Source organism: Aquarana catesbeiana, linkage group LG01 (assembly GCF_042186555.1).
Source record: "Aquarana catesbeiana isolate 2022-GZ linkage group LG01, ASM4218655v1, whole genome shotgun sequence".
Lineage (NCBI taxonomy): Eukaryota > Metazoa > Chordata > Amphibia > Anura > Ranidae > Aquarana > Aquarana catesbeiana.
The window spans coordinates 175,602,604-175,616,998 of record NC_133324.1 but is presented as its reverse complement, the minus strand read 5'-3'; the positions used below and the strand labels follow the sequence as shown (position 1 = coordinate 175,616,998).

The following is a 14,395-nucleotide window of genomic DNA, read 5'->3' as shown; positions in this document are numbered from 1 at the left end:
CCTATATTGTAAAGCCTCTAAATATGTCAGCTAATCTATGCAGCATTAACAGAACAACACTAATGCTGGCCATACATTATACAATTTTCTTGTACAACTTTCCTTTAGACTTACCAAAACCATATAATATGAAGTCAAACCTAAACACTTTCAATTTGTATGCAATCAGGCAAGCCCTTGCACTACATAGTTGAAGGTAAATCTAAAGAAAATTGCATAAGAAAATTGTATGGTGTATGGCCAGCTTTAGAGGGTGAGATTCTCCAACCAGCTTATTTAAAGGAAAAAACACCCAGTAGATGGTTGTTGCATTTTTTTTTTCAACACACGTACACCCATGTGCGAATCTTTGTTTCAATCCAGAAGTCTTGCACAGCAAAGGAGTCTGTGGATTATGGTTGATAAACCAGCTTGGGTATCTTTGCACACTAAATAAAATCACTCAACATATTTACAGTTTCCCTACAGAACCCCCAAAAAATGAAGAGTATGGCGTCTGCAAGGATTTATAAACCAAGGCTTTCACTTCACTGTGCATCAGCTGGATTTTAAAAGGAATAAACTTGGAGACATTACAATATATATATATATATATATATATATATATATATATATATATATATATATATATATATACATACATACATACATATACATACACACACACACATACACTTGCTTTAAAAACAAAAAAACAAACAGCTGCTTTGCAATGCGCAATCCCATCAACTCCAAGTGACCACTTGATGACACCAAAAGTTACACTTTCCCCTAGGAATAAAAGGAGCAGCGGAGCACATGCGTCACACGGAACAGCCATTTTCAGGAGAAAGTATATACTGTATGTCTCCAAGTTTAATCTAATTTAAAAAGTGCTATTAAAGTCTTGGGGTTTTTTTGTGTTTAAAAATAACAAACGTGTCATACTCACCTGCTCTGAGCAGTGGTTTTGCACAGAGGAGCCCCGATCCTCCTCTTCTTGGGTCCCTCACTAGCACTCCTGGCCCCTCCTCCCCCAGCCCCCACAGCAAGCAGCTTGCTATGGAGGCACCCAAGCTGCTGCTCCATGTGTTCATTCAGACACAGAGCTGCAGCTCGGCCCACCCCCCTCTCTCTCTCCTCATTTGCTCACTTACTTTAATTTACATTGGCTCCCCGCTGTCTCAGACAACGATCGCTTGATCGAGATGGGGCTTAGGTAAGTATTAGGGGGGGTTGAGGGGGCTGCTGCACACAAAAGGTTGCATTAAGAATGCATTAAGATAAAAAAAAAAAAAACTTTCTGCCTTTACAACCCCTTTAAGAACTCCTTATACCTTTAAAATCTATTTTTTTTACAGATTCAAAATTTCATTTCCCCTTACTTCTCCTGTTTGTGGTCTACCATAGTAGTGGTGGTATAAAAAGTACGTGTGTTCCAGAATGTAGAAAAAAAAAAAAAGACTAATTTGCAACGTCATATTTCAAATTCCTGAATCGTATAAATAAATATTTGCAATTAATTTTGTTCAAAACAAGTCAAATGGGTACCTGACTGATAGCGAACACTCTGTATTTTTATCAAATACTATCTTTCAACTTTTTTTCCTTTCCTATTATCATGCCAGTTGGTCCTGCCAGTAACAGTGGTTTTGGGGCATTTCCTGTGTATCAGTTATAATGTTGTAACACAGCTGTGAAAATAACAGCATTGTCACCCATTCCTCTTAAGCAATGGCTGAAAACTACCAAATTACATAAGGACACAGCCATTATCAATAGCAGCAGCCCCAACACAGCAGAAAGGAGTGCAGAGAATACAATTGAAGATTGGTCCCCTCCTGGAAAGGACGTTCTGGTGACACTTCATCCCACCCACAGTTTCAGCCATGATGGCATAGGAAAAGAGTAGTCACGTGACTTCTTGGAAAATGCACAAAATACTTTAATGGGAGGATTTACCATAAATTCAGAACACATTTGCAGATTGCTTTTCATGCACTACACTTGTAAACAGTTTATATAAAAAGTCTATACATCCTCGTTAACCACTTCAGCCCCGGAAGGATTTACCCCTTCCTGACCGGGCCATTTTTTTGCGATACGGCACTGCGTCGTTTTAACTGACACGTGCGCGGTCGTGCGATGCTGTACCCAAACAAAATTGACATCCTTTTTTCCCCACAAATAGAGCTTTCTTTTGGTGGTATATGATCACCTCTGCGGTTTTTATTTTATGCCCTATAAACAAAAAAGAAAGAGCGTCAATTTTGAAAAAACAATATTTTTTGCTATAATAAACATCCCCAAATTTAACAAAAAAAAAAATTCTTCCTCAATTTAGGCCGATATGTATTCTTCTACATATTTTTGGTAAAAAAACTCGCAATAAGCGTATATTGATTGGTTTCCGCAAAAGTTATAGCATCTACAAAATAGGGGATAGATTTATGACATTTTTATTTATTTATTTTCACTAGTAATGGCGGCGATCTGCGTTTTTTTATCGGGACTACGACATTGCGGTGGACAGATCGGACACTTTTGACACTTTTTTGGGACCACTGACATTTATACAGCGATCAGAGCTAAAAATAGCCACCGATTACTGTATAAATGTCACTGGCAGGGAAGGGGTTAACACTAGGGGGCGATCAAGGGGTTAAATGTGTTCCCTCAGTGTGTTCTAACTGTAGGGGGATGGGACTGCTTGGGTGAGGATCCTTGTTCTGGCTCTGTCAGGAGCGATCGCGGGCACGCGCATTGGCTTCTCAGTACCGCAGCACGCGCCCCCTATACCCCTTAAAGTGGCCGCTGTACAGCTACAGCGATTAGCACAGGGGAGCTATTCTGATGGCAGTCGGCAAGCGGTTAAAATGTCAGGTTTCTGTAATGTAAAAAAATGGAACACAGGTAAATCATTTCAGAACTTTTACCACCTTTAATATGACCTATAAACTGTACAACTCAGTTGAACAACAAACTGAAATCTTTTAGGTGGAGGGAAGTAAAAATAAAAAAAACAAAAAAATATGGTTGCATAAGTGGGCACACCCTTAAACTAATACTTTGTTGAAGCACCTTTTGATTTTATTACAGCACGCAGTCTTTTTGGGTATGAGTCTATCAGCATGGCACATCTTGACTTGGCAATATTTGCCCACTTTTTGCAAAAACACTCCAAATCTGTCAGATTGCGAGGGCATCTCCTGTGCACAGCCCTCTTCAGATCACCCCTCAGATTTTCAATCGAATTCAGGTCTGGGCTCTGGTTGAGCCATTCCAAAACTTTAATCTTCTTCTGGTGAAGCCATTCCTTTGTTGATTTGGATGTATGCTTTAGGTTGTTGTCATGCTGAAAGATGAAGTTCCTCTTCATGTTCAGCTTTTGTGCCAATATTGACTGGTATTTGGAACTGTTCATAATTCCCTCTACCTTGACTAAGGCCCCTGTTCCAGCTGAGGAAAAACAGCTCCAAAGGATGCTGCTGCCACCACCATGCTTCACAGTGGGTATGGTGTTCTTTTGGTGATGTGCAGTGTTTTTGCGCCAAATATATCTTTTGAAATTATGCCCAAAAAGTTCAACTTTGGTTTCATCAGGCCAGAACACATTTTCCCACATGCTTTGGGGAGACTTCAGATGTGTTTTTGCAAAATTTAGCTGGGCTTGAATTTTTTTCTTCGTAAGAAAAGGCTTCTGTCTTGCCACTCTACCTCAAAGCCCAGACATATGAAGAATATGGGAGATTATTGCCACATGTACTACACAGCCAGTACTTGCCAGATATTCCTGCTGCTCCTTTAATGTTGCTGTAGGCCTCTTGGCAGCCTTCCTGACCAGTTTTCTTCTCGTCTTTTCATCAATTTTGGAGGCACATCAAGTTCTTGGTAATGTCTCTGTTGTGTCATATTTTCTCCACTTGATGATGACTGTCTTCACTGTGTTCCATGGCATATCTAATGCCTTGGAAATTCTTTTGTACCCTTCTCCTGACAGATACCTTCTAACAATGAGATCCCTCTGATGCTTTGGAAGCTCTCTGCAGACCATGGCTTTTGCTGTAGGATGCAACTAAGAAAATGTCAGGAAAGACCTACTTGAGCAGCTGAACTTTATTTGGGGTTAATCAGAGGCAATTTAAAGCTTCATGTACACTGTTGCTGGTAAATGGACGTTTAAGAGCAGTTGGGCGTTTTTTTTCAGCAGCCCCTGAACTCTGCTTTATCTTATCAGTACATGGACCCAGGGTCATTTATAGTTGTTTCTAGGCAGTTGCGTTTAGAACAATTTTTTGGAAAGCAAAAAAAATGCGTTCAGAACTGATGTTCAGAGGCATTTGAAATGTCAAATGCCTGTAACAGCTTGTAAACACGTTTAGCCACGTTGCGTTTACAGGTGTTTTCATTTTTGACAATTTGCAAAAAAATTTTAAAAAGCTTCTAAAATGCAAACGTGGCAAAACTGACCTTTTTAAACGTTGGTTACTATCTGTCAAGTTAAATCGTTCAGGAGAGGTTTTAAAACGTCCCGTGTACATTAAACCTAAATGATGGCAGGTATGTACTGACTCCTATTTAACGTGAGTTTGAATGTGATTGCTTAATTCTGAACACAGCTACATCCCCAGTTATAAGAGGGTGTGCACACTTAAAGCGGAGGTCCACTGAAAAAAAAATATTAAAAGCCAGCAGCTACAAATACTGCAGTTGCTGACTTTTAATATATGGACTCTTACCTGTCCAGGGAGCACGCGATGTCGGCAGCCGAAGCCGATCCGTTCGTCTGATGCTGCAGCCGCCATCCTCGGTGAGGGAATAAGGAAGTGAAGCCGTGCGGCTTCACTTCCTGGTTCCCTACTGAGCATGCGCGAGTTGCGCTGCGCATCCTCTCTGGTCCCTGCTGTGTTCTGTGTCTCACAGAACACAGCAGGGGAGGACGGGGTAGGCGCCGGAAGTGGCGTAGGTCACCGCAAGTGTCGCGGTGATCTATGCCAGGAAGTGGGAGCGAGGCCTAACCGCTTCATATTTTAAATACTGTATTTATTGGCGTATAACACTCACTTTTTCACCATGAAAATCGGGTGCAAATAGTGTGTGCGTGTTATACGCCAATACTTCAATTTCAGCTGCCTCGGGGGGCAGGACGAGTGCCGTCAGATTACATACAGTGAGAATCTCCTGTTTACTTGGCGGCCTCTGTAATAGGAAGTCAATAGATGGCAATGGCAAGGCTGCTGCATTGATGGCAATGGCGAGGCTGCTGCATTGATGGCAATGGCGAGGCTGCTGCATTGATGGCAATGGCGAGGCTGCTGCATTGATGGCAATGGCGAGGCTGCTGCATTGATGGCAATGGCGAGGCTGCTGCATTGATGGCAATGGTGAGGCTGCATTGATGTGGACTAATAAGGCTGCATTGATGGCACTTGTGAGGCTGCAGGTGGGCATTAATCAGGCTGCATTGATGGCAATGGTGAGGCTGCAGATGGGCACTGACCCTTATTTTGCTTCAAAGTTCCTTATTTAAAATTTAAGTTTTTTCCTGAAACTTCCCTCTTAAAATGAATGTGCGTGTTATACGCCTGTGCGTATTATATGCCGATAAATACGGTAATAGGCACTGTGCGCAGCAAGCTGTAACAAATACAATAACTGAAAATGTATGTTCACTGAAATACACTGGTGTTTCCCTTCGAGCATTTCACATCAATACATTTGAGGAATGGATGTTGTCTGCAAATATTAAAACAGCCAGCAGGTGGTAACAGCGTAACACAAAACAGTAGCCATTTTTGCTTGCATGTAAAGCTGCAGATCTAAAACTAATGCTATTCTGCTCAGCTAATTTTACGCTTAAAGCTACAAACATGTGAATTCTCCAGTTTGTTCTCCAAGAAAACAATAGTCCTAGGGTTACTAAATATGAATTAAGGCCTAGGTACTCATAAAATTATTCTATATTGAATTATGTAAAATTTCACGTGGTAATCTGTAGATTTTTTTTTTTTAACAGGCTTGGTGTAAAGTTTGTCCCCATAGAACAATAAAGAAATCTATAAAGTCAGGGCTACTGCAGAAGAAACCAATAGCAACGACTGAACTACATGCTTAGGAGGATCCAAGTTATCCAGCAATGTGAAGCACAGCTAGTATAAATGCATACAAGAACAGGTGCAGAGGGCACAGCTACTCTACTGTGCAGCAGGGAGGATGGAATACTGCTAGATTCCTTACCTCGGAGTAGAGAGCTCCAACAGTGACTTCTGATTCTACACTTTGCAGAGTGATAATACTTCCTTGTTTCTTTTTTCTGTGAATGAGGGTCTGCAGGGAAATATATTCAAGTATGACCCAGCAACATGGGAAGGCTCATAGACATGGGAATTGAAAGAAGATGCATTAGGGGCATGACATGCCACAAATAATCATAGTTGGTAGGGTAGAAACAACTGGAGTTAAAGAAATTATAACAGTGACACAAAACATAAATTTAATATAACTGAAGGCAAAACTTTTTTTTTTCAATTTTATTTTAGAATGGAGAAAGATTAGAACACCTGTCAGCTTTTTTTGTAGCCTGTGTCACCATTAGGGAGAGTCACCCTCTCTATTTGTCCTGACTTTTAGCAAGAAAAAAAAAAAAAAAAAAGAAAAAAATTCCAGATTTTGAGTGGTCACCAGAACTGTAATAGAAAAGAAATCTTCCAATGGGGACATTCGTTCTTGCGACTACCAGTCAATATAAGTTTTGTCCTCAGTTCTACTTTAAGACCACTTACAGCGGACACATGGGAAAATTTGTAACAGATAGCCAATGCATGACAGCTTATTTACTTTAATAAAAACAACAAGGCAGTCAGCTTCTATAACTTACATGGCTGGGATGCAGAGAAACCGGAACTTCAGGGGGATTGGGTGCGCTTAGGCAAGAATGATGCACTACACTAAAACTACACTAAAAGAGTCAAAATAGAACAACGTGCATAAGGGACTATTATTGATGTTTACCGGGAACAAATAAATACCTCAAAACAAATTACATCATATTAAAACCATTAGTTGTATTCTAGTATTCTTATTCAAGTACGTGTAAAAATAAACATTAATAATAGTCCCCTACATACAGGTTGTTCTATTTAATTTAATGCATGGAATGATGCAGCAGGTTTTCCTTTTGATGATTGTCTTAGTTTCTCAACTTTTTTAAATGTATGAATTATAAAAGGGTCAAAACATTTGAAAAATAAGGCATTTCCAATTGTGGAAAGGGGGGGGGGGAGCCAAGAGAAAAAAAGTTGTATTGCTGAGTGAAGGTCCGCTTTAACTATGAAATCATTTGTATATTGATTCTCAACCAGTGGTATTTGTAGTCACAACTTGTAAGGTTACGTCGGCTTGTTAAAAGGGAAGTATGTTTTTTTTTGCCAGTTTCATACTTACCTAGGTGGATGCAGCATCGGTTCGATGCTGCATCTGTCCCTCCGCCGTCTCTGAACAAAGCGATCGAACACCGCTGATAGCTCGGTTCTCACAGCTCACCGAGCAGAGAGCTGCTGACTATCACTCAGCAGCTTTCCGCTCTGTTTATCCTCTAGGAGCGCCAAAAAACTGTCAGATTTAAATTTAAGAGATGAGTCCACGAGTTGGGTGGCAGGCACCTTGTGGGACTTAACACATAGGGTGTCTGCATATTTATCGAAGTGACTGAATTCCTGGAGTTCAGCTTTAAATTAAACTGTGTAAATATTTTTATATTTAAAAACATATACATTTATGGTATATTAGAAATATGTACGGTAAGTAAAGATAAAGAAAGAAAAAGGGGAGAAGAGCCACCTAAGTGCAGTATTACCCATGGTTTATTAACAATAGAATAAAAACACTCATAAGATAGAAGGTATAAACATGCTCATCTGAAGTGGGTACGATGCACGTCTCTCCTCTCTGTCCCAGGTACCACCAGTGGTAGCCCCGAATGCTGTGGAGGGTGTCAGCTGGGCTAGGGAGCCTGTAAAAACCCTGGAAGGCCACACCAACCGGCGTGGAACCCACAGGCGGATGCACTGTCACCTGAGGGGTAGGAGGACACAGCAAGTAACAAGCTACGCGCTCTGAGCCTCTAGCTCCTTCTATAGGCCTCTAGAAGCAATGCTACATGCAACTATTTATAGTATATGGAGAAACCGTTGTCGGAGGACTAGTACTACTGGGCTCCCTAGCCCAGCTGACACCCTCCAGAGCATTCAGGACTTCCACTGGCGGCACCTGTGGGAAGGAGAGGAGAGACTTGCATTGCACCCACTTCAGATGAGCATGTTTTTACCTTCTATCTTGTGAGTGTTTTTAATCTATTGTTAATAAACCAGCCAATGGTAATATTGGACTTAAGTGGCGCTTCTCCCCTTTTCTTCCTTGGTTTTCTATACAGAGCTGGTCAAAACCCTGAGGAAAGCAGCCACCAGTGCATACTGTCATTCCCTTTCCAGCACATATGGACTAATGAACTTGGTTGGCCATTTTTTTGTACTCCAAGTGCCCATTATATGTAGTTGTAGGCTTGCTGGGCATTAACTCTCTGTGCACCTGAATATTTCTATTTTCTGAAGTAAAGATAAAAAGTAAAGGATGCTTCTGCAACATCAGATACTATATTATACCTAAGGTGAGAAATAATAGTATAAGGTATAGTAAGAGCTATTGAATATGTATAGATCCAAGATATTGTATACAAAAGTAAATCACTGAAAATGTATTCATTGGTTAAACTATAAGGTCAGTACAGTCGTTTGCCTACAATAAAATGATAGCTGTTAACGCTATTTATGGAGAGTGAAGATCTTCTGTCTTTCTCTAGACATTGTGATGCATTTTTTATTAGTCTCTATACTTCTCAGCCAAACAAGCATAGATCACCAGGATACCGGTGTTAGCTTTCGTTATTTTCTTTCTTGGTTGTAGACCGATTCTTTTGTTGACTGCCTTGTTTTGAAAATTATAAACTAATCTGGAAGCTCTTCCAGAAATCCTTCAGGATGGTGGCTCAAGAGATTGTCTTTGCCACCCAAAGGAAGCATTCAACCCTTTCACCACATCCCAGTGCATGCAGAAACACAAAAAAGAACCCTTACAAACTCTCACCCCCTTAATGGACATTGGTATGGCACATAGGAACGGAATTCTTTGTTGGCTTTGCTACCAACTAAAGTACATAATAGAAAATGAGGGTATCCAGAAGAAAAGGCCTCAAGGAAATGGAATTTATTCTTTATGCCAGGAAGATAAAGAAGGTAACAGGAGGGATAATATTGGAGTGCTCTAGATGTATTATTCCATGTTACAAACACGGGTAGATCTTTGACTTGCTAGAAGATTTTCAACAGTTTATTCCCCACTGTAATAAAAAATCAGAATCCCTCCCCTGGATTTTGAAGGGGGGGGGAGGGGGGCACACACACCGCTATTTTTTTTGGTGTGGGTTTCACCTTAAAATCCATACTAAAACGAAGGGCCTGATATGGATTTTGGGGGGCCACCATGCATTTAAAACAAAAAAAAAAAAACTTGGCATAAGGTCCCCTTTAAAATCATGCCAGACTCACAGGCTCTTTTGTTTATATTCTGCTATCAGCGGGGAATCCCCCACTGACAGTAGGGATGACTCATCATGGTTAGGATGCCAACATGTGCCAGCTCCATAACAACCAATGACTCATCCCTGCTGCTCACTGGTCGTCAGGATGCCAGCGGGTGCAAGCTCCTAACAACCAGCACAAATCGCACACAAAAACAAATGCAGATAAGATTTTGATATTTTTCCATCAAAGCCAATGGACCACAAAATCACACAAGCACCATTGGAAACAACGTTATTTCCATTGTCATGTAATTCAGTGCGACCCAAGTCTGAAATTCCATCAGTGTGAACCAGGCCTAAATCATTCTTTTGGCCTACATACACTAAAATGGTGTTAAGATTTTAGCCAAAACTAGAGCTCCTTCAAAGGTATTATCACAAAATCTGGATCTAAATGAGGAGTTCAATGCCAGGATCTTACAGTCTAATGCCCCATACACACGGTCGGATTTTCCGACGGAAAATGTGTAATAGGACCTTGTTGTCGGAAATTCCGACCGTGTGTAGGCTCCATCACACATTTTCCATCGGATTTTCCGACACACAAAGTTTGAGAGCAGGATATAAAATTTTCCGACAACAAAATCCATTGTCGGAAATTCCAATCGTGTGTACACAAATCCGACAAAGTGCCACGCATGCTCAGAATAAATAAAGAGATGAAAGCTATTGGCCACTGCCCCGTTTATAGTCCCAACGTACGTGTTTTACGTCACCGCGTTTAGAATGATCGGATTTTCCGACAACTTTGTGTGACCGTGTGTATGCAAGACAAGTTTGAGCCAACATCTGTAGGAATAAATCCTAGGATTTTGTTGTCGGAATGTCCAAACAAAGTCCGACCGTGTGTACGGGGCAGTATAATTGATAAGCGCTATGCTGTGAAACACCGTTTATATAGCCTTAGCTGAGTAAACACCACCATATGCACTGCCTTGGAGAATGCCTACATAGATTGGAAAAGATTATGTTCTCCAGTCTCCACTCTGAGGTCATTCTGCAGCTGTTTAAACCACAGGTAGAGCTCTAGGATTCTTCATACAGGCTTATCAAGATATGTTTAACTGCTTTGCTGAAAAAAGCCCATCTGTACAGGTGAAGATGAAACAAAAAAAGCCGCTCCAGGTGAGTAAGTCTCTAGTTAATCCCCACACACACACACGTCAGGTGTTAGTCCAGCTCGCATGTTGTGTAACATATGGAAATGATTCCGGATGGCTGCACTATCAATAATCCTTTTTATTGACGCTTCATATGACAGGTGGAGCAGGGAACAAAAAGGTGGACGTGTTTTGCGCAAAACGCGTCCGCCTCTATGTCCCCTGCTCCACCTGTCAACCACCTGTCATATGAAGCGTCAATAAAAAAGGATTATTGGAAGTGCAGCCACCCAGAATCATTTACTTATATCTACTGGTGAAGAGCTAAAGCTCAGATGGCGCACGCACACAGCTAGCCGAAATGGCTACTGAAAAGCTGTCATGAATGATAAATGTTTATATGTAATGCAATTATTTTATATAAATATTATAAAACATCAGAAAAAAAAAGTAATCTTAAAAAATAAATAAATAAAATAAGCTTCCATCAGCAGTTTAGTAAACTCACACTCACATAGCAGTGTACATTAGTTCCATTTGATAAAACTTGTGTGTTGCCATTTACTTGCACAATATTAAAATAGAAGCTTTCTTTTTAATCTTGGATGGAGAAAGGGAGGGTTATCACTCCTGTCAGATTTTTTCTTTCCCGCAATTTGTGTCCTATTGTTAAGATTTACCTTCACTTCATGTCCCATAGCCAAACAGGACATGAGAGAAAATCCCTGCAAATTACGGGAATTTCTTGGGAACCCCCAGGTCACCAGAACTAGTGTCCCTATTGGAAGATTTCCCCTCTATCACTTTTCTGGGGACAACCCCAAATTTGGGACTTTTTTACTTTCAATTGTAACGGTAAACAGGACAAATGGAGCGGGTGAATCTCCTTATTGAGGACACAGATAGCAATAAAAACTGACAGGGGTTCTAAGCCATCACCACTCTATCCAAAACTAAAAGAAAAAAAAGTGTGTGTCTTTAGTTATACTTTAAAATTAGGAAAAAACACTGCCACAGACGGCAAGTAGTAAATAATTATTAGAACAATATTTTAGAAGAAAGAGGTATCTGAAAACGGACAGCATGGGACAGGCGCAGGAGGAAGCAAATGAAATCATAAAGACAAAATGTTTTTCCTCCGGTTATATTAAAATCTGAGAAGTGCTACTCTATATAACTGGTAGATTATAGGTGGATTATAGTGCAAGCATTCTACTGATACTTTTCTTCTGAGAACTAAAGCAACGTTTTCTGACATGAAAGCAGATACAGCAAAGGGAAACTATTAATTATTTGCTATGAACTAGGGGAGGCAGTGGTGATAAAAGCGAAATAATTAGGAGAGGGAATAGGTCGCAGTCAGGTGTATAAGAACCCATATCAATTTACACTCATTAAAGAGCGAACATTATATTAGCACAAATTGCCTTCTGCCTCACTAGCAGATATTTTATTTTTAAGCTCAAAGATGGCTGCCTACATTGTATGGAATTACTTTATTATTTTGCTTTCAGCAGAAGGCTATCCTAATGTTTGTAATCTATTTAACAACAATCTCATAAAGAGAAACTAATCAAGTGAAAAGCTTGCCTACTATAGTCAATATCTGACAAATTACAGCAAAAATCTGATATAGCACCTACTGCCAAGATGTATAAAACAGGGAATATGTAAATAAATACACAGGAAAAGGGAATTGCCATGAAAGATGTAAATAACAGGAAAGCAGAAGGTGGCACAGAATTTTACACAAGGACCATAGCACAGAAGATAGATGTCACACAGGAAATGATATACATATGTCGTCACAAGATTTACATCAATATGTACATTACTAATTCTCTTACATGAACAGGGCATATGGCCAGCTCAGTTATTTTTATTCACCTGCTATTCATGGAAACATAGAACAGATGAACCGTATCTTCCTAATAGCATCACTGATCTCTATAAACACAAAGCCTTTTCAACCAGTCATTAGGGCAATGCTGGTCAAAATGCCTGAGAACCGAATGCCCAATTTGCTAAATTTGTATTTTTTGCATCTGTAAATGCGAGTTCTGACTGGTTTAGTAAGGAATATTGAAAGCGATCTTTGTTTACTAATTTACTGAAATAAAAGATGAACAGAATTGCGTATGCCTAGAGTGCAAATGTACCATACAGTACACATACAGAATAATATATTTACTGTTAAAGGGGAACTCTAGCCTTTTAAATCTTTCTTATATATGACCCCTATATACGAAAGAGGTTGAATAAGTGTAAATAAATGTATCGATATATTAATGTATTATAAATAAGTCTTTCTATGAATAAATCTGTAAATACTTAGGTAGATGGGAGCAGTCCTTTTGATTTGCTTGTCCTAACGAGGAGGCTTTAGGGGGGGATTAGGGTGGGGATAGAACCATCCTATTAGATGCCCAGTTCCTGGCAAAAGTTCTTACAGAAAACTTCTGGTGAGGGAATGATAGCAGATGTCCCTCAGATGGTAAAGGGTCATTATTTTGAGGACAGTGAGGTGCACATTTTGGATAGAGAGGGCAACAGATTTTCAAGAGGCATGAAACAGGCCATGTACTTCATATTGGAACAACCATCTATAAACAGAGGTATGGGGTTATCATCTGTCACCCACATATATAGCAGTTTTACCCTGGCATTTTGGTAGTAGTTCAGTATTTCAACGATAAAACTTACACAAATAACACCTGCCCCAGACTACACAGAATCATGGATTGTGGGAATAGAAAAAGTTTGTTTCACAAAAGCATTTGCCTTGACACAACTCTGAACACAATGGTAATTGGTTTAAGGTGAACCATGTGGCCTTAAATGCGGGGGTATATGTTCTGAACACTCAGAACTGAAGAAGCTTCTTAGATGTATGGCAAAATATCTTTAAAATTACAGAAAAAGTTCAGTCCAATATAACTAACCACTACTCGCTATACCATGACCTGGATAAATGAGGACCTTCGCAGAGAGGTTAGAAAAAGAAAAGGCTTAACTGGTAACAAAAAGAATAGGTAGTGAGGTTCTATTAAAGATACAATGGCACTATGGGGGTCACAAGTTCTGCGCCATTCAAATAGTATACAAGTAATAATAACGAGCAGATACAAACAATCCAACAGGTATATATATCAGATCTTTACTTTGGGCATAACACTGAAGATTCTCATGATTTGCTAATCATGACATAGAATATCCTTGTTAACTGTGTGCAAGTTGTGAACTGAGAAAACCAATTATTTCCCCTACAGCTGTTTTCACAGTTATTTTTAGCTGGGGTTCATTGTCAAATATGCAGTAATGTGATCACCTAATCACGGCCACAGCCATTGCTGTTTTCATTTAGGCTTCAGTTGAAACTGTACAATTTGTCCAGAAATCCAAAGGACAGGAATACTGACCACACCAAATTTCAGCCAAAAACTAACTCTAAACCTGCTCTCAGCCACATTCTAATGCCCTGTACACACGGTCGGACATTGATCGGACATTCCGACAACAAAATCCATGGATTTTTTTCCAACTGATGTTGGCTCAAACTTGTCTTGCATACACATGGTCACACAATGTTGTCGGAAACTCCGATCGTTCTGAACGCGGTGACGTAAAACATGTACGTCGGGACTATAAACGGGGCAGTAGCCAATAGCTTTCCTCTCTT

The 14,395-nt window shown here is 40.0% G+C and overlaps 1 protein-coding gene across 1 annotated transcript in view; it reads right to left on the bottom strand.

The window, feature by feature from the left end:
• The window catches only part of PPIP5K2 (diphosphoinositol pentakisphosphate kinase 2), a 189,953-nt gene that overhangs the window by 6,396 nt on the left and 169,162 nt on the right, over nt 1-14,395 (bottom strand). The window lies entirely within an intron of this gene.